Source organism: Mastomys coucha, unplaced genomic scaffold (assembly GCF_008632895.1).
Source record: "Mastomys coucha isolate ucsf_1 unplaced genomic scaffold, UCSF_Mcou_1 pScaffold20, whole genome shotgun sequence".
Taxonomy (NCBI): domain Eukaryota; kingdom Metazoa; phylum Chordata; class Mammalia; order Rodentia; family Muridae; genus Mastomys; species Mastomys coucha.
The window spans coordinates 208,268-229,671 of NW_022196903.1; the positions used below are offsets into that span (position 1 = coordinate 208,268).

Here is a 21,404-nt window from a genome sequence, read left to right on the forward strand (position 1 = left end):
TCTGAAAATTCTTCATCCCATTCCTCCTCCCCATCTCCAAAAGGATATCCCCTCACCCCCATCCTACCAGAGTTCCCCCCCTCCCTGGGGCCTCAAGTCCCTCAAGAATTAGGCGCTTCTTCTCCAGATGAGGCTAGAACAGGAATCCTCTGCTGTATATGTGTCAGGGGCTCGGAGCAGCTCTTGTATGTTGCCTGGTTGGTGGCTCAGTGTTTGAGAGATCTCTGGGGTCCAGGTTAGTTGAGACTGCTGGTCTTCTTATGGGATTGCCCTCCTCCTCAACTTCTTCCAGCTTTCCCCAATTCAACCACAGAGGCTCCCAGCTTCTGTCCATTGGTTGGATGTAAATATCTATATCTGGCTCTTTCAGCTGCTTGTTGGGCCTCTTGGATGGCTGCCCTGCTAGGCTCCTTTCTGTAAGTACATCATAGCATCAGGAGGACTGTAATCAGGATGTAAAGTAGATACAATGACAACAGCTTTTTTTTTTTTCAGAGTTTTGCTCTGAAATAATGACCCAGAGATCTGGTCTATTTATTAACAAGCTTCAGGCACTAAGTTGGGCAGATTCTGATCTATTCTAGCTTGACTATTCCAGCCATGCCTACTTCCCAGCCTAATCCCTTTACCTGCCATCTTGTCTCACTCTGGCTTCTTTCTTCATTAGTGTTCTCATGGCAGCTCTCTCATAGTAACTCTTCTCTCTCCACCTGAGATTCCCTCACTGGGGTCAGAAGTCTCACTTTATCTCTCCTTCCAGCTATAGACTGATCAGCTCTTTATTAATCAATCAGAGGTGATGGCGAATAAATTCTACACAACATTGAGACAGGAAATGAATACTGAGTATGCCAGTATCCAGACTGCAGCCAGACCTCTGGGCATAGTAATCAGCATCAGAATACAGAGTTACAGAATACAGAATACAGAATACAGAATACAGAATACAGAATACAAACCATTCCCCAACAGTTATCAGCCTGAGGTGAATAGGAATCTGACTGAGGCTGTGGAATCAAGGTATGGATTCAAACACAAAGATAAGCATAGTGGTCAGTCTTGTGAATCAGCTTGATTGATTCATAATTCATTATCACACCATGGTAACTTACTGCATGATCAAGCACTCATCTAGATGTCTGTGTGAATACATATTTAAGGAGGATATTAACATTTAAATCACTGAATACAGGCAGATCTCTTTCCGTAATGTGCCAGACTGTCGAAAGCTTTAAGAAAAAAGGCTTTGAGCAAGATAGAATTTGGCCTCCAATCTGCCTTGGACTTGAAGTAAAATGTGATCACTAGATTTCAAACCTTCCACAGGTGGGTCAACAATTCAAGTCATAGAAAGCTGATTTTCCTATCTTGTTTTGTAGTTTATGCTTCCTTCCTTCCTTCCTTCCTTCCTTCCTTCCTTCCTTCCTTCCTTCCTTCCTTTTTTGTTTTTCATTAATTAATTTATTTACTTTACATCCTGATTACAGTCCCCCTTCCTTTCTCTCCTTCCAGTCCCACCTTCACACCCCTACCCCATCTTCCTTCCTCTTCTCCTCAGAGAAAGGGAGCCCCCTCCATGGGTACCATTCTGACCTGGCACATCAAATCTCAGCATATCCTCTCCCACGGAGGCCAGACAAGGCAGCCCCAGCTAGGTGAAAGGGATCCAAAGACAGACAACAGAGTCAGAAATAGCCCCAACTCTAACTGTTAGGGGACCCACAAGAAGACTAAGCTGCACATCTGCTATATATATGTAGGGAGCCTAGGTCCAGCCTATGCATTGTCTTTGGATGATGATTCAGTCACTGTGAGCCCAGATGGGTCCAGGTTAGTTGACTCTGTAGATCTTCTTATGGTGTCCTTGACCTCTCTCACCCCCTCAGTCCTTCTGCCCACTCTTCCATGAGTCTCTGCAAGCTCTGCCTTCTGTTTGGCTGTGTGTCTCTGCATCTCTTTCCATCACCTGCTGGATGAAGCTTCTCAGAAGACAGTTATGCTAGACTCCTGTCTGTGAACATAGCAGAGTATCTTTAATAGAGTCAAGGGTTGGCTCTCTTTCATGGAGTGGGTCTCAAATTAGGCCAGTCATTGGCTGGCCATTCCCTCAATCTCTGTTTCATCTTTATCCTTGAACATGTAGTAGGCAGGACAAATTTTGGGTCAAATGTTTTGTGAGTGAGTTGGAGTCCCCCCTCCAGCCACTTCAAGTCCCACCTGGCTACAGGAGGTGGCCACTTCAGGCTTTATATTCCCCACTGCTAGAAGTCTCAGCGAGGGTTACCCCCATAGCTGGACTCACAGCAACCTTAACCTTCCCTGTTCCAGGTCTCTAGCTCCTTCTAGAGATGCCCATCCACTGATTTCCATTCTCTCTTCCCTCTGTCTTCCCCACCTCCCTCTACACCATATCTCCATCACTGTTACCCTCTCCTCCCACCTAGTCCCTTCCTTCCATCCACTTCCAGTGTCTATTTTATTTCCCCTTCTGAGTGAGACTCAAGTATCTTTCTTTGAGCTCTCATTGTTTCTTAGCTTCTTGGGTCTGTGGATTGTAACCACTTGTCTTAGTCAGGGTTTCTATTCCTGTACAAACATCATGACCAAGAAGCAAATTGGGGAGGAAAGGGTTTATTTGGCTTACTTCCACATTGCTGTTATCACCAAAGGAAGTCAGGACTGGAACTCAAGCAGGTCAGGAAGCAGGAGCTGATGCAGAGGCCATGGAGAGAGATGTTCTTTACTGGCTTGCTTCTCCTGGCTTGCTCAGTCTGCTCTCTTATAGAACCTAAGACCTCCAGCCCAGGGATGGCACCACCCACAAGGGGCAATTGGGAAAATGCCCCACAGCTGGATCTCATGGAGGCACTTCCCCAACCGAAGCTCCCTTCTGTGATAACTCCAGCCTGTGTCAAGTTGACACACAAAACTAGCCAGTACACCACTTGTAAGCGAATACATACCATATGTGTCTTTCTGGGTCTGGGTTACCTCATTCTGGATGATATTTTCTAGTTCCATCCATTTATCTGCAAAATACATGATATCCTTGTTTTTAATAGCTGAATAGTATTCCATTACGTAAATATGACACATTTTCTTTATTCATTCTTCAGCTGAGGGACACCTAGGTTGCTTCTAGTTTCTGGCTATTATGAATAAAACCATTATGAAGATAGTTGAACAAGTGTCCTTGTTGTATGGTTGAGCCTCTTTTGAGCATATGCCCAGGAATTGTATAGCTGGATCTTTCGATAGAATTATTCCCAATTTTCTGAGAACATGCCAAATTTATTTCCAAAGATACAAGTTGACACTCCGACCAGCAATGGAGGAGTGTTTTTCTTGTTCCATATCCTCACTAGCATATGCTGTAACTTGAGCTTTTGATATTAGCCATTCTGACAGGTATAAGATGGAATCTCAGGGTCATTTTGATTTGCATTTTCCTGATGACTAAGATGTTGAACATGTCTTTAAGTGCTTCTCAGTCATTGGAGATTCCTCCATTGTGAACTCTCTATTTAACTCTGTAACCTGATTTAAATAGTTATTTGTTTATTAATGTCTAATTTCTTGAGTTCTTTATGTGTTTTATATATTAGCCCTCTGTCAGACCTATGGTTGGTGATGATATTTTCTCACTCTGTAGACTGCTGTTTTGTACTATTGACAGTATTTTTTGACTTACAGAAGCTTTTCAGTTTCATGAGGTTCCATTTATTAATTATTGATCTTAATGCCTGAGCTGTTGGTTTCCTGTTTAGGAATTGTGTCCTGTACCAATGTGTTCAATGATATTCCCCACTTTCTCTTCTATTAGATTCAGTGTATCTGGTTTTAGGTTGAGGTCTTTGATTTTATATGTACTTGAGTTTTGTGTAAGTGATAAATATGGATCTATTTGCATTCTTCTACATGCAGATATCCAGTTAGACAAGCACCATTTGTTGTAGATGCTTACTTTTTTCCATTGTCTGATTTTGGATCCTTTGTCAAAAATCAAGTGTCCATAGGTGTGTGGATTTATACCTGGTTCTTCAGTTCTACTCCATCGATGAACTTGTTTGTTTTTACGCCCATACCATGCAGTTTTCATTACTATTTTTCTTCAGTACAGCCTGAAGTCAGGGATGGTGATACCTCCAAAAGTTCTTTCAATGAACAAGATTGGTTTTGGCTATCCTGTTTTGTTTTGTTTTTCTCACATGAAGATGAGTATTCTTTCAAGATCTGTAAAGAATAATTTTAGAATTTTGAATCTGTAGATTGCTTTTGGTAAGATGGCCATTTTTACTATGTTAATCCTACTGATATGTAGGCATGGGAGATCTTTCCATCTTCTTATATATTCCTCAATTTCTTTCTTCAGACTTGAGTTTCTTGTAATACAGGTCTTTCACTTGCATGGTTAAAGTTTCACCAAGACATTTTATATTATTTGTGCTTATTATGAAGGATGTTGTTCAGTCCATTTATAGTTTGTATAAAGAAGGGTTACTGATTTTTTAAAGTTATTTATTTTATCCTGCCACTTTGCTGAAGGTGTTTATCTGCTGTGAGAATTCTCTGATAGAATTTTTGTGTTCACTTTCTGTTTACTATCATATCATTTGCAAATAGCCATACTTTGATTTCTTCCTTTTCAATTTGTATCCCCTTGATCTCCTGTTGTCTAATTGCTCTAGCTAGAATTTCAAGTACTATATTGAATAGATCTAGAGAAAGTAGACAGCCTTGTCTTTTCCCTGAGTTTACTGGAATTGCTTTACGTTTCTCTCAAAAAATAACTCTCAAAGGATTTGTCTATATTGTTGATTTTCTCAAAGAACCAGCTCTTAGTTTCATTGATTCTTTTGATTGTTCACTTTGTTTCTAACTTTTTGATTTTAGCACTGAATTTGATTATTTCCTGCCATCTACTCCTTTTGTGTGTGTTTACTTATTTTTGTTCAAGAGCTTTCAGGGGTGCTTTTGCTAGTATGAAAGCACTTAATGCTATGAACTTTCGTCTTACCACCTCTTTCATTGTGTCCCATAAGTTGGGTATGTTGTACCTTTATTTTCATTGAATTCTAGAAAGTTTTTAATTTCTTCTTTTATTTTGTCCCTGACTCAGTGGTCATTGTATAGAGAGTTGTTCGGTTTCTATGAATTTGTAGACTTTCAGCTGTTTCTGTTGTTGTTGAAGTCCAGCTTTAATCCATGGTGGTCTGGTAAGATACAAGGGGTTATTTCAATTCTCTTGTATCTGTTGAGGCTTGTTTTGTGACTTAGTATATAGTCAATTTTGGAGAAAGTTCTGTGAGGTGCTAAGAAGAAGGTATATTCTTTTGTGTTTGGGTGAAATGTTCTGTAGATAACTGTTATATCCATTTGACTTATAATGTCTGTTAGCTTCATTATTTCTCTGCTTAGTTTCTGTTTTGATGACCTGTCCATTGTTGAGAGTAGGGTGTTAAAGTACTCCACTGTTAATGTGTGAGGTTCAATGTATGATTTTAAGCTTTAGTAATATTTCTTTTAAGAATGGGGGTATCCTTGCCTATGAGAGAGAATTGCCTATATTCAGAACTGAGATGTCATCCTGGTGAATTTTTTTCTTTTCATCAATATGAAGTATCCGTTCTCATCTCTTGTTCTCTTCATTAACATTGAAGGTGCTCTTAATGTTTTTATACTTTCATTAAAAACAGATTTTTTATTATTATTGTTTCCATTCCCCTAACTTTTCCTCTCTCAACTAATCCAAATCCTTTCTGCCTCTCATTAGAAAACAAGCAGGCATCTAAAGAATGATAGTAAAATAAAATAAGATAAAACAAGACAAAGTACAATATAACAAAACAAAGAAACAAACAAGAAAACAAGCCAAAAAACAAAAGCACAAAATACACATATTGATACAGAGACACTCATATTCATACAACAGGAATCTCATAAAAACACAAAACTAAAAGTCTAATACACTCAAAGGACTGTAAGTTAAAAGAACAAAAAATGAAAACAAAAGAAGATATCCTGAAAAACATTATGAGACAACCTGGAAAGAAGTCATTGAGGTTGCTTTTCATTAGACATCAATTTCTGGGCACTGGCCTGCCCTTAAGAGTGGCTTGCATCCGCAGTAAGACTGTAGTTGAGGAATAACTTTTCATTTGCAAATAATAATCAATTGGAAACAGTTTATCGGTTAGGGATGGGTACATGTGTCCATTTTGCCTCTCCATGCCTGTGCTTTATCTGATACAAACCCATGGAGATCTTACGAGTGCTGCCACAATCTCTGTGAGTTCATATATGCAGAGATGGTCCTACTCTGTTTGTCTTGTTTCCTTGGTTTCCTCCATCACTTCTGGCTCTAACAGTTTCCTCCCCTTCCACAGTGTACCCTGAATCCAGAGGGGAGGGATTTGACTGGGACATCCCATTTAGGATGAGCGTCCCAAGACCTCTTACTCTCTGCACATTGTCCAGATGTGGTTTTCTATACCCCAACACTGGGGTATAGAACCTTATTCAATCATCAGATCCAGACACTATTATGGATGCCAGCAAGTGCTGGCTGACAGGAGCCTGATATAGCTGTCTCCTGAGAGGCTCTGACAGTGTCTGACTAATACAGAAGTAAAGGCTCACAGCCATCCATTGGACTGAGCACAGGGTCCCCAATGAAGGAGCTAGAGAAAGGACCCAAGGAGCTAAAGGGTTTGCAGCACCTTAGGAGGAACAACAATAAGAACTAACTAATACCCTCAGAGCTCCCAGGGACTAAACCACCAACCAGAGTACACATGGTAGGACAACTGGCTCCAGCACCATATGTGTTGTAGCTGAAACTTTTTAGGCCTTAAACAAATAACTTCACAGACCTTCTTTCCTGCTTCCAAGTATTTCTATGAGTTCTACCGACTCAAGCTCTACCTTCAGATGAGGTTGTGTGGAAGCTGCATTTCTGTGCTTGGCACTTAGCATTACTTCTTCCAGATTCACCTATCTCACTCCAAATGAAAGACTGCACTCTTTTAAAAATTCTGGCTAGCTTTCCATGGTGTATCTGTGCCACACTTGCATTATCTACTCCACTGCAGAGGGACACATAGTTTAAATCCATATCTTGATTGTTGTAAACAATGATGAGATAAACAGGAGAATAGATATTCCTTTACTACACTGACTTCAATCTCTAAGGGTATATGGTCAGTTGTATAACTGCTGGATCATGCGATAGTCTTAGTTGTTAGGAAAAGTCCATGTAGTTTTCTACAATGTTTTACTAATGTGCATTCCAACCAACACTATCAAGTTCTTTTCTCCATGTTCTAAGTTTCATTTCCTATGATCTTTTTTAAAAAAGAAAAAATACTCTAAAGAGTGATTTTATTTCAAATTGCATCTCTGAAATAATTAACAATGCTGGGCATTTTTAAATGAACCTATTGGACATTATTATGTTTTTTTTCAAGACTTAGCAGTTCGATCCTTTTGTCTACTTTTAAGTGTTCTTGGTTTTTTGTTGTTTAAGCTCCTTATATATTTTACATATTAACCCTCTCTCAGATATACAATTTTCAAATACTTTCAAATACTTCTCTCATCTGTAATTTGCCTCTGTACTTAGCTGAATGTTTATTTTGCTATGAAAAACAATCCCATTTTTATGTTTTTACCTTTTTTACTTGATTTTTGATGGTCATTTCCCATGCAAAATTCTCCCAGACCAATACTGTGAAGCTGTGTTACTATGTTTTTCTCTATATTTACTATTGTAAATCTGACATATAAGTTGTCATCTCTTTCAAGTTTTTGTCCCTGCTCTAATTTAATGTTCTGATTTCATTATTTCGAAAACAAATGGCTAGATTTTTCAGTATCATTTGTTGACTGAATGTCATTTCCCTATTTTATATTTTGGTGGCTTTGTCAAAAAACAGTTGGCTATAAATGTGTAGGTTTCTATCTGTAAAAGTAAGTTTTATTTGCCAGGAGTAATTTTCATTTATGAGACTACTGCTGAATAAATCCACCCTTCCCATCTCTTTCTGAACTCTGACTGCTGGTTCAACTCAGATATTCTGGCCCCAAATCCTCTCTAAACTGACTGATTTAATCTGTCTTCTCTTGGCTTCTGATAATTTTCTCTGTTTGGCCTCAAACTAACTTTGGCAATCTGTTCTAATCTTCTGGTTCATTCTCATTCTCTGGCTCATTCTGTCTTTACCTGTGTTTAGCTTGTACCCTCTTCAATCTGTCTCTGTAAAACTGCCCCATAAAACTACCTCCTCTCTCTCTCTTCACTGTTCTTTCCTGTCTGCTCTTTTGAGAGTTGAGTATATCGTATTTGTGACTCATTCTCTCAGATCTTACTCTGGTCCATCTGTTTGTCTGCCCTTCCATCAGATATAACTTTCAAACATGGCTGTTTCCTTCTACAAACTTCAAACTAAGTTTACCTTCACTATTTGGAATTAGAAGTGTGTATACTAAGGGCGTGTCTATATTACAGACAGAGGAATTAAAGGTATGCCATTCCAAATAGATCACACCAACTAAGAAGGTCTTTGGCTATGATCTCTTGCCAGAGCAGCCATGCTGCTGGATTAAAATTCCTCTCTGTCTATCATTCCATCTCGCTGATTTTTTTTTTAATGCCAATGCCATGTTGTTTTGCTTATGTTTTATGTTGCTTTGTTTCAAGTCAGGTAGTGTAATACCTTTAGTTTTTGCTGGTTTGCTTTGGCTACTAATGGTATTTTGTAACACATACAAATTTTAATATTGTTTTATTCTTTCTGTAAAAAATGGCTTTGAAATTGTAATTGAGATTGCACTAACTCTGTAGCTAACCCTGAACAATATGGATGGACACTTAAATAATGTTAATTCTTTCAGTCCATGAGCATGCACATGTCATTTATTTGTGTTTTCAAAGTTTTTAAACAAATATTTATATTTCTCAATATAAAAGTATTTCACTGTTCATTAAATTTAAACCCAATTTTTTATTTGTAGTTTCTGTGATGTGTGTGTGTTGTTATCATTTGTTTAGACTTTTTCTATGTAGAAGATCATGTCAAGAGACAATTTTACTTTGTTTCCTCTTGGGTTATATTTTACTAATTACATAGGGAATAGGCTACTCAAAATAGATCTCTACTGATTATCTTGAAAGCTTGAAACCAATAAATTTCAATCTGGATATTTGTATCAGAGAAGTAGCCAAAGAAAGAAGTTCAGCTTAATAATTGATCAATGGCTAAGGATTAAGAACCACAAACCAAGCCAGGCATACTGGTACATACCTTTAATCCTAGCTCTTGAGAGGCAAAGGCAGGAGGATCTTTGTGAATTCTAGACTAGCCTGGTCTACATAGTAAGATCAAGGACAGCTAAGACTACATAGAGAGAACCCATCTCAAAAAAAATCACAAATAAATAAAATGATATATTTAGTTTCAAAGGACACAAAACATAATAAAATATGTAATCAACTTGACATTAGAAAGTTTCCAAGTAACCGCAGAAACATAAAAGAAAATTTCCTTCTAATGACAGGCTAGCCAGGCAACTGTTACTTGGTCTTAACATTTTACTAGGCCTTAACACAGAACTCGAGTTAGCCACCATGAGGATGCTGGGAACTGAATGAGGGTCCTCTGCAAGAGCAGCAAGTGATCTTAACTGCTGAGCACCTCTCCCACCCCAGGAGAGGTGTTTTAAGCAACTAAAATGAGACTTAATTCTCTTACAATAAAACCTTTGTTAGCAGTGTTAGCAAATTTAAAGATGAAAAAAGAATAACCAATTTGTAATTCCCATGACTTTTCCTCCTTGTTTTGCAGGTTACATGAAGCAACTTTTATCTTAAATTTGCTGAGTGCAAGAAAAATTTGTTTTTTAAAAAATAATGTCTCTAGGTGATTACTCTAAAGAAAGTAAACAACTATAAACAAGAACTACAAATTCAACAGCAACTAGTAATTGAGGGACAGTTTTAAAGTTGAAGAAATATTTGAAATAAAAAAAAGAAAAATGACAGACCACCTCAATCATTTTACAGCATTTTATTTTATATTTTTTGGTGGGTGTGTGTAGCCATTTCCAGCCCCCCAAAGAATAAAACAATTTGATTGGATTTTGGAAGGTGCTGACTGCTGGTGCTTGAGCAGAATGTTTTTGCTTGCTGTTACTACAGAACACTAGAAATTAATATACCCCACTGTTTGGCAGGTATTAGAAATACTAACAGTTGTAGACTAACAAGATGTGAGGAGCTTGAAAACCAGAGGCAACACTCAGGGTGCTGTGATAGCAGAGCAGATGGTGTACTTGCTGGTACTGAAATGCAGGCCTGGGGGTGGATGTGGGTTTCTCTTTTCTGATCATCTCACAATGGAAGATTTGATGTCTGTTATTGAGATGTCTATTGTCTTCAAGACAGGATATATATGCAGCCATCTTGTCCCTAATGTTTAGTGGATTTTCTTGCAGATGACAAGGGCAGGTTTTGTTTCTTGAGATAACTTGTGGACAGAATTGCATTTTGATGACCTGATTTGGGTCTTGACTTTCTTACTTTACTATGTTTACTACTTTATATTTTCTCAGAGCCATGTTCCTACTTTTCTCAGCACTGAGAGACAATCTGTATACCCAGAAGGAGGATGGGGCAATGAAACACTAACACTGAATGCATCAAGACAATGGAAGAGAAAGCCCATACAGCACGACAACTATACTTAATATAATTGTCTTGTATTTGACGCTTTAAAAAAATAAGATTTCACTTGCTTTTGTTACAAAAGTGAATCTATACATTGATCTATATATTGATTTGCTTCACTTTTCTATCTGTATGCATTCCATAAGATACATTAGATGTTTCCAAAACATATAATAAAATTAATTTTTTAAAAATGACAAATATGATGCTTTTATATTCTCTGTAAACTGACCTGGAGAAGCATTGGACCCAGAAGCCAGCTGAGATCCAGGTATGTGTTCCTTTTATAGTCTTAAGAATTTCAGAGGCTTCAGAATTCATCAGAAGGCTATAGCAACTAATATCAGATTTCTGGATTTGATAACATTTCTTCTACTTATTTATTATTGAATCTGTCAGGAAATGTTGGAAATATATTGAATTTTTTCTTTACCTAGGGAGAGAGATTGTATCTGTCTGGTACATTTCACTTGAGTGACAATCCATGTCACAACTAAAAATTGAATGTATAGACAAAAATTTGTATTCTTATTGCTAAGTCTTACTATTTGAAAAATCTTTGGGCATTCCCTGAGGAATTAAAGAAGAGATTCGTTTTAAAGTAATATTGTTTGTCTTTCTCCATTTTCTTTGTTTTTCCACCAAGGAAAAATAGGTGAGAGAGTAGGGAGTCAAAAGTTAGTTATCTGAGGAAGGGATAATGTATTAATTTGAAGAAATGAATTCATTGATTGACTTAGGGAGCTAAAACAGGAGTTTTTCTTATTAGCCATAGAATGTGTACAGAAATTGTCTATTCTAGAATACTCTTTTTTAAACATATATTTATTTTATTGAAACAGATTTTTTATTAGATATTTTCTTTATTTACATTTCAAATGTTATCCCCTTTCTTGGTTTCACTACGAAAAGCCCCTATTCCCTTACCCCTCCCCCTACATACAGACCTACCCACTACCTCTTCCTAGCCCTGGCATTCCCCTACACTGGAGCATAGAGCCTTCACAGGACCAAGGGTCTCTCCTCCCATTGATGACCAACAAGGCCATCCTCTGCTACGTATGCGGCTAGAGTCATGGGTCCCTCCATGTGTACTCTTTGGTTGGTGATTTAGTCCCTGGAAGCTCTGGGGGTACTAGTTAGTTCATATTGTGGTTCCACCTAAGGGGCTGCAAACCCTTTCAGCTCCTTGGGTCCTTTCTCTAGTTCCTCCTTTGGGGACCCTGTGCTCAGTCCAATGGTTAGCTAAGAGCATCCATCTCTGTAATTGTCAGGCACTGGTAGAGCCCCTCAGGAGACAGATATACCAGACTCCTGTCAGCAAGTACTTGTTGCCATCTATAATAGTGTCTGGGCTTGGTGACTGTTTATGGGATGGATTCCCAGGTGGGGCAGTCTCTAGATGACCTTTCTTTCAGACTCTGCTCCACACTTTGTCTCTGTAATTTCTCCCATTAGAATTTTGTTCCCCCTTCTAAGAAGCATCTAAGTATCCACACTTTGGTCTTCCTTCTTCTTGACCTTCATGTGTTCTGTGAATTGTATCTTGGGTATTCCGAGCTTCTGGGCTGATAACCACTTATCAGTGAATGTATACTATGTGTTCTTTTGTGATTGGGTTACCTCACTCAGGATCATATTTTCTAGTTCCATCCATTTCCTTAAAAACTTAACGAAGTCATTGTTTTTAATAGCTGAGTAGTATTCCATTGTGTAAATGTGCCACGTTTTCTGTATCCATTCCTCTGTCAAGGGACATCTGGGTTCTTTCCAGCTTTTGGCTATTATAAATAAGGCTGCTATTAACATAGTGGAACATGTGTCCTTATTACATGTTGGAACATCTTCTGGGTATATGCCCAGGAGTGATATAGCTGAGTCCTCAGGTAGTACTATGTCCACTTTTCTGAGGAACCATGATACTGATTTCCAGAGTGGTTGTACCAGCTTGCATTCCCACCAGCAATGGAGGAGTGTTCCACTTTCTCCACATCCTCGCCATCATCTGCTGTCACCTGAGTTTTTGATCTCAGTTATTCTGACTGGTGTGAGGTGGAATCTCAGAGTTATTTTGATTTGCATTTCCCAGATGCTAAGGATATTGAGCATTTCTTTAGGTGCGTCTCAGTCATTCGGTATCTGTCAGTTGAGAATTCTTTGTTTAGCTCTGTACTCCATTTTTTCTTCTCTCTCCTTCCTTTCTTTCTCTCTTTCTCTTTCTCTCTCTCTTTCTTTCTTTCTTTCTTTCTTTCTTTCTTTCTTTCTCTATCTGTCTCTGTCTCTGTCTCTGTCTCTCTGTCTCTCTGTCTCTCTGTCTCTCTGTCTCTGTCTCTCTCTGTCTCTCTCTCTCTCTGTCTCTCTGTCTCTCTGTCTCTCTCTCTCTCTTACTTTCTTTCTTTCTTTCTTTTCTGAGACAGAGTTTCTCTGTATAGCCCTGGCTGTCCTGGAACTCAGGCTGGCCTTGAACACAGAAATCTGCCTGTCTTTGCTTCCCAAGTGCTGGGATTAAAGGCATGCACCACCACTGCCTGGCTATTTTTTTCAATTTTGGAGAAAGTAGCATGAGGTGCTGAGAAGAAGGTATATTCTTTTGATTTAGGATGAAATGATCTATAGATATCTTTTAAATCCATTTGGTCCAAAACTTCTGTTAGTTTCACTGTGTCTCTATTTAGTTTATGTTTTCCTGATCTATCCATTGAAGAGAGTGGAGTGTTGAAGTCTCCCACTATTATTGTGTGAGGTGCTATGTGTGATTTTAGTTTTCTTTTATGAATGTAGGTGGCCTTGCATTTGGAGCATAGATGTTCAGAACTGAGAGTTCTTCTTGGTAGATTTTTACTTTGATGAGTATGAAATATCCTTCCTTAATTTTTTTTTTGGATGACTTTTGGTTGAAAGTCTATTTTAGCTGATATTGGAATGGCTACTCCCGTTTGTTTCTTCGAACCATTTTCTTGGAAAATTGTTTTCCAGCCCTTTACTCTGTGTTTGTCTTTAACACTGAGGTGTGTTTCCTATATGCAGCAAAATACTGGCTCCTGTTTACATATCTAGTCTGTTAGTCTACATCTTTTTATTAGGGAATTGAGTCCATTGACATTAAGAGATACCAAGGAATAGTGATTGTTGCTCCCTATTATTATTTTATGTTAATTTTAATGTTTGTTTGGTTATCTTCTATTGTGTTTGTTGAAACAAGATTATTTTCTTGCTTTTTCTAGGGTGTAGTTTCCCTCTTTGTTTTGGCTTTTTCCATCTATTATCCTTTGTAGGGTTGGATTTGTAGAAAGATATTGTGTAAATTTGGCTTTGTCATGGCATATCTTGGTTTCTCTATCTATGGTCATTAAGAGTTTTGCTGGGTATAGTAGTCTGGGTTGACATTTCGGTTCTCTTAGGGTCTATATGAGATCTGCCCAGGATCTTCTAGCTTTCATAGTCCCTGGTGAGAAGTTTGGTGTAATTCTGATAGGTCTGCCTTTATATATTACTTGACTTTTTCCCTTACTGCTTTTAATATTCTTTCTTTGTTTAGTGCATTTGGTGTTTTGATTATTATGTGATGGGAGGAATTTCTTTTCTTTCTTTTTTTATTGATTTAAGCTTTAATTGCATTATGATGAGAAATGATACATAATTTCAATTTATCTGAATTTGTTTACTTTTAAAAACATTTTTTAAGTAAATAAAATTACATCGCAGTCTTCTTTCCTTTTTGAACCCCAAATCCTCCCAGAGACCCCCCTTAAATACCTGCCATACCTTTCATATTTTTATTCTATCATATCCTTTAAAATTTATAAAACATTGTAACAATAAAAATGAGTATTATAAAAGTTGTTTGATGTAAAACAACAATCAATAGAACAGACTGATGTAGTAACTTATCTATAGCAATACTGAAAATATATACATTTTTCTCAATATAAATTTTAAATAACTCCTAACATATTAACTATATGAATTTTAAAATAATATATCACTCTTAGTTTTTTTTTTTTAATAAATGAACATAAGTAGACAAAATCTTTTTGATTGTTTGTTTGTTTTGTTTTTAGTAGAGCTTAAAATCTTGGTTCCCACTGTGGTACAAACTGAAAACAAGAATAGTTTTTAGACATTGGAGTTCATTGTAATAAGGCTGTACTTCAATGACCCTCACATCACCAAAGAATTTTACCTCCATAGTAGCTAAGCTAAAAGTTGACAGTTCTGTTGCCAAGGAATGAATTATAGGCACAATTTTTGGATATAGATTTCCTGCTATGGTCAAAGCTTTTTGACTTGAGTTATTATCTTCATTCAGCCCACAGGAAACAGGTTACATTCATTTAAGAAACGGTATGTGTATTAAGATGGTCTATCCATGAAGTCATTCACCAATTGTTTCAATGAACAACAGTTCTGCTTGGAGGATAGCACAGACATTAGGTGAAGTTAAGAATCTGGTTCATTGGCTGTGATGATTTTGAAAAGCATTCATCTCAGAAAAAGAGTAACTTATAAAGTCCTCTTCTTCAAAATTGATGCAATAATTATAAATATCAAGCAAAGCATTCAGTCTCACTCTTTGTTGTTCTCTCACAAGCCATCTCCCAAATTAATTGTCTATGTTTCTTTTGGCTATATAAATAATTTTGAAATATGGAGCTGTTCTGAAAACCATACTATAGTGTAAAAACATTAAATAAACAATCCTACTAATAGAGAGGCTGAGATAGGAGAGGCATGATTTTAAGACCATTATGTGGTACACAGCAAGACACTGTCATATATAAACAAGCAGAAAGTGTATATGGATTGTACAATATTGGACCTATTTCTCCAATCAACAAATTAGAGAGACCACTGGATGACAACCAGCAAATTTTCTAATACCCGTATTTTTGAATTTCAGTTGATTAGGATATGTTGGTAATATTAATTTTCATGTTAAGAGATATTAATAAAAAGTAATTATTACTTCCTCTTATTTTTTTGTTAGAACTGGAGATATGTTTGTGTAGGTTTCTTGAAAGATTACCTCCTTGCTTCTTCTAGGATGTAGTTTTGGTCCTTATGTTGTTGTTTTCCATCTATTATCCTTTGTAGGGCTGGATTTATGGAAAGATATTGTGTAAATTTTGTTTTGTCATGGAATATCTTGTTTTCTCCATCTATGGTAATTAAGAGTTTTGCTGGGTATAGTAGCCTGGGCTGACATTTGTGTTCTCTTAGGGTCTGTATGACATCTGCCCAAGATCTTCTAGCTTTCTGGTGAGAAGTCTGGTGAAATTCTGATGGACTTGCCTTTATATGTTACTTGACCTTTTCCCCTTACTGTTTTCAAAATTCTTCCTTTGTTTAGTTCATTTGGTATTTTGATTATTATGTGATGGGAGGAATTTCTTTTCTGGTGCAGTCTATTTGGAGTTCTGTAGGCTTCTTATACATTCATGGGCATTTCTCTCTTTAGGTTAGGGAAGTTTTCTTCTATAATTTTGTTGAAGATATTTACCAGACCTTTAGGCTGGGAATCCTTACTCTTTTCTCTACCTATTATCCTTAGGTTTGGTCTTCTCATTGTGTCATGGATTTCCTGGATGTTTTGGGTTAGTAGCTTTTTGCATGTTGCATTTTCTTTGACTGTTGTGTCAATGTTTTCTATGGTATCTTCTGCACCTGAGATTCTCTCTTCTATCTCTTGTATTCTGTTGTTGATGCTTGCATGTATGACTCTTGGTCTCTTTCCTGGGATTTCTATCTCTAGTGTTGTCTCCCCTTGTGATTTCTTTATTGCTTCTATTTCCATTTTTAGATCCTGGATGGTTTTCTTTAGTTTCTTCACCTGATTGGTTGTGTTTTATTGTAATTCTTTAAGGGATTTTTTTTGTGTTTCCTCTTTAAGGTCTTCTTCTTGTTTACCTGTGTTCGCCTGTATTTCTTTAAGGAGTTATTTATGTCCTGCTTAATTTCCTCTATCATCATCATGAGATGTGATTTTAAATCAGAGTCTTGCTTTTCTGATGTGTTGAAGTAACTGGGGTTTGCAGTGGGGGAGGTGAGAGAACAGAGTTCTGATAATGCCAAGTAGTCTTGGTTTCTGTTACTTGTGTTCTTGTGCTTGCCTTTGGTTATTTCTGGTGTTAGCTAGTCTTACTGTCTCTGACTTTGGCTTATGCCTCCTGCAAGACTGTGTGTCAGTACTCCTGGAAAATCAGTTCTCTCTGAGAGGAATTTGGGTATGGAGAGCTGTGGGTGCAGCTCTTGGGTGCAGACAGAGATCAGAAGGATCCTGTCCCCAGGTGATCCTTGGTTTCTGTGTCCTGATGGCTCTGTGAAGGTCTCTCTTGGTTCAGGAGTTTGAAGAGAAGTAGTGGTCTTAACCTGTGCTTGTAGGTGTGTAGGTACTCCTGGGAGCCAGCTCTCTTCTGGAAGTATTTGTGTATATATCTCTGTGACACAGGATCAGCTCTGGGCATAGACAGAGACCAGAAGACTCATGTCTCAGGCAGCCCTTTGGTTCTTGTATCCTGAGGGTTCCAGGCAGGTTCTTCTGAGCAGCAGTGGTGATCCTACCTACACTCACAGACCCGTCCACACTTCTGGGAGGGTCTCTCCCTCCCTCCTGGTACTATCTGGGTATGGAGCTCTGTGGCTGCTACAGATGGAGATGGAAACTGGAAGGCTCCCATGCCGCCTCTGGTTCCTGTGTCTTGAACATTTTCAGTGGGTTCTTCTGAACAGAATCCTAGAATATTCTTACAGATGTGTAACTATAGTCATGCTTGTGGATCAGTCTCTTATTAATAGAGGGCAATAGACCTTGATGTGATCGACTTTATGTGAAATACTTTGATAATTCTCAAGCAACTCATAGGATTTAAAATAAGTAATTTCTCAGGCCCTGTAAGTATAGATAATGAAGAGATTTCCTCAGCTACTTGGTACCCTCGTAGAAATCTGGTTATGGGAAGGGAGGGCAGAGTTAAATGACTGAAATCTAGGAGATGAAACAATAGGTAGCTTGTCCCACCTTCAGAGCTGATACTTGAACTTCTAAAGGGAGAGCCTCACAGTTCTTGGATCAGAAACACACAGTAAGGTATGTTGGTGCTTACACTTTACTGCAGAGCATCTGGCTGATAGTTCTGAAGAGGCCCAAAGCAGATGGTTCTGCGAGAGCTGAGGGAATCTGGAAGTAAGCAGGATGAGCATTGATGTTGTCATCCATAACTATCAAGAGCATGCTGAAAGTATCCACTGACCACTCAGGTACCACCCAGTATGCCCATTGACAAAGCTTAACTGGAACCCAGCAAAGAACAGAATGTGGGATATGAATACTGGTCTCCAGAGCTTCAGACTTAGCATCTTAGAACAAAATACATGATTGGAACCAAGAGACAGCTCTCAGCAGATCTTTGCTTTCATCCTACCCAATCTTAAAGGATGATGGTTTGGCCAAGTTTTCTACAGTCACAGCTTCGAGTTAGAAGGGTTAAGATTCTTTGCAGGGAAATTCCATTTCAATCTGTTTCCAAATGAATAAACATTCTGGTTTTAATTTGTTCTACTTAAAAGAAGCATTAAAGATACACATGATATGCTAAATGATCAATAGCACTTTACTGAATGCATCAATTAGAGAAGAAAGAGTTTGTAGATAACATAGTATATACTATTGAATGATCTTCAGCTATATTTCTTTTTCAAATTTGAAACAATAGTTTAAGAATGGAAGAGAGTTTGTCTTAGTCAGGGTTTCTGTTGCTACAATGAAACGTCATGACCAAATGTCAAGTTGGGGAGGAAAGAGTTTATTTGGTTTACATTTCTAAATTGCTGTTCATAATGGAAGGAAGTCAGGACAGGAACTCAAAAAAGGGCAGAAACCTGGAGGCAGGAGCTGATGCAGAGGCCATGGAAAAAATGCTGCTTACTGGCTGGCTTCCCAAGGCTTGCTCAGTTTGCATTTTTACAGAACCCAAGACCCTACCACCCAAAATGGCCTGAGCCCTCCTTCATCAATCACTAATTAAGAAAATTTCCTGCAGCTGGATCCTATGGAGGTAATTTCTCAACTGATGTTCTCTCTTTGTAGATAACTCAAGTTTGTGTCAAGTTGGCATAAAACTACCCACATTGAAGGTAGGTAAAGGCAAATACTGCCTAGCCTGGTAACCTACTTAGCCAGCTGGGTAGCCCGGATGTACCCTCCACTAAACTAAACTACTAGCATATGTTATAAGGAAAGAAACTATTCTGCCCTGTAACCCACCTCTAATGTATTTATGCAAGCCAGGGCATGTGGCGTGCACAAACACATAAATAGACAAATTCACATTTAAAACAAACAAAGAACATAGGAGAGATATGTACTTGCTATGAAAATTCAGGAACACAAAAGAACTCAAAGAAAATAAAGACTACTAAATAGTATATCCTATCACTTAGAGTTAGCTTCAGTTAATATCTGGGAATTATCACTAATTCATAGAATACCACAACATAAAAACAACTACTATACTTATGGTTATGGGACTCTGATCATTATTAAATACATCGTTTATATTGTCTTAGAATTGTAAAGTCAGAAGGAGCCTAATTTTAGCTGTAAACATGAACGTATGATATGACACAAGGATTGGGACACTGTTATTTGAGCTCCAAATTCAGGAGGAATTATACCAACAGGTGCTGCATTGCCTTTAGTTTAGTCACCCTTTCCTTCTGGTGTTGTAAGAAAATGAAAGAAAATTTAATAACCTGCATTAAAAAACAAGAGGTACTAAGTTTCAGTTTTCTAGATTTTTTTTTCTTTCTTTTTTTCTTTTTTTTTTTTTTTCGAGACAGGGTTTCTCTGAGTAACTCTGGCTGTCCTGGAACTCACTTTGTAGACCAGGCTGGCCTCGAACTCAGAAATCCACCTGCCTCTGCTTCCCAAGTGCTGGGATTAAAGGCATGCGCCACCACCGCCCGGCTCAATTTTCTTATTTTCCCCAAACAATTGAGTTTTATGAAGACGGTCAAGAGATTCAATTGACAGCCAGACTCCAAAGGCAGCCTGTAATATCCTTGCTCTGGCTAACCAGAAAGTAGATAAGGGCTCATTATGCAGTACCATCTTAGGCCAATATGAGGGACTACATTATTTGCCAGTTTCAGTAAATGTTGCCATAAATACTGAAATTAACACGTGACAAGTACCACAAACAGGATGCTTTCCTGTGAGAGTGCATTATGAAGTTAAATGCATTCTGTAACTGTTTGTCAACAAATAATTAATTTAACTGAAGTAGAGGGTTTTTTGTTAAATTGAAAACTGCTTTTAGTTGTACCATTGTTTAGGAAAAACAAGTTGAAAACATCTGGATTCTGTTTTCCTGGCTTATGGTCTTAGTTTATTATGTTGTTTTTTCCTCTTGTAGATGAAAAGTGATTTAAATAGGATGAAATATAAATGTGACTATTCATTTTCAGTCTGCACTAAAAGGGAATCTACAGGAGCTTTTCAAAAGGCCGACTTACTCAGCAACTATGTAAATGTTCATGTTCATCCTCGTAACACTTTTGATGTTGCATTTTGCAGATAATGTCACATGTATACTTTGCTCATGAGCATTCAAAACTCACAAACATTATAAATTAACACGACGGAACTTCAAACATGAAACATTTCTATTAAGAAGGAAAACAATATGCCTTTAGTAAGTGAAATATAGCATAGGCTTACCTCACCTAGATTCTATTCAGAAGACTAAAAATTTAAACACTTGGCTCATTCTGTTGTTTTTATTCCTTTTGGGGTAAAAGTCCCTGAGTACTGTAGTCCTGGTAAAGTTTCTCCACTTTAGTTTATTTTCAAAATCTTACAGAAACAAACAATAATTCCTTCTCTACTAGTCACAACATTTCCTTCCATAGTGGTTGTTGAACATCAATCAAGTCAGCTTAATTTTGTGTTGTGACATACAAAAATGGATCATTGCTTCCTTTGGTACAGTTTTCCAGAGGATTGAATGAATGATAGATGTAAAGTGCTTAGCATAACTTCAGACAAAAGTAAGAACTTCACTTGTCATCATTGGCTTGTCAGTGAAGCCAGTAAAACCATATTCTTTCCTCTCTCTGTAAAGTACTTTGAATACTCACAGAATGCTAAAAGATAACCAAGAAGATTTGATCAAAGAACAACAATATTAGCATCACCTGGGTGATTCCTTGGTAGTAGAATGCCCACCCCAGACTTGATGATTAACAACTTGTATTTTCATAGCATTTAGATGATTGATTAACATACTCATGTTTAAGAAGTACTTGGACAAGTACACTTGCTTTAAAAGTATTTACAATTGAGTCCTTTGACACATTTGCTATTGCAATGAGAAAACTTAGTAACTGCCAAGAGAAGGTAAATGAAATATGTGAAGACATTATTTCATTTGTAAGGATACTCTTTGGACAAGAGAAATGACAGAGCTTCAAACTTTCTGCTGTATTAAACATGAGAGGACTATGAAGATTGGGATGGTGCCAAAAATCTATAAGGATTTTTATGCTCTTGTGAACTTTTCTCAATTATGTGTTACTCTTTAGACTTTTCATTAGAGAAAGTCAATGCCATTTATGTACTGGTCAGGACCACCATAGAAAGTGTATGCTCAGCTTCAGTGATGGATGGACCAAAAGGGGTTTG

At 37.7% G+C, this 21,404-nt stretch overlaps 1 long non-coding RNA gene across 2 annotated transcripts; it reads left to right on the forward strand.

Annotated features, from left to right (window-relative positions):
• Positions 1-797: 797 nt before the first annotated feature.
• Positions 798-10,924, forward strand: LOC116098536. Of its 2 annotated transcripts, none has more exons than XR_004121860.1 (4): positions 798-1,020; positions 1,193-1,326; positions 8,401-8,521; positions 10,609-10,924. It is a non-coding gene; the product is annotated as an uncharacterized LOC116098536 (long non-coding RNA). The 2 variants fall into 2 exon arrangements; XR_004121861.1 differs by lacking the exon at positions 10,609-10,924 and adding an exon at positions 9,843-10,135.
• Positions 10,925-21,404: the final 10,480 nt, after the last annotated feature.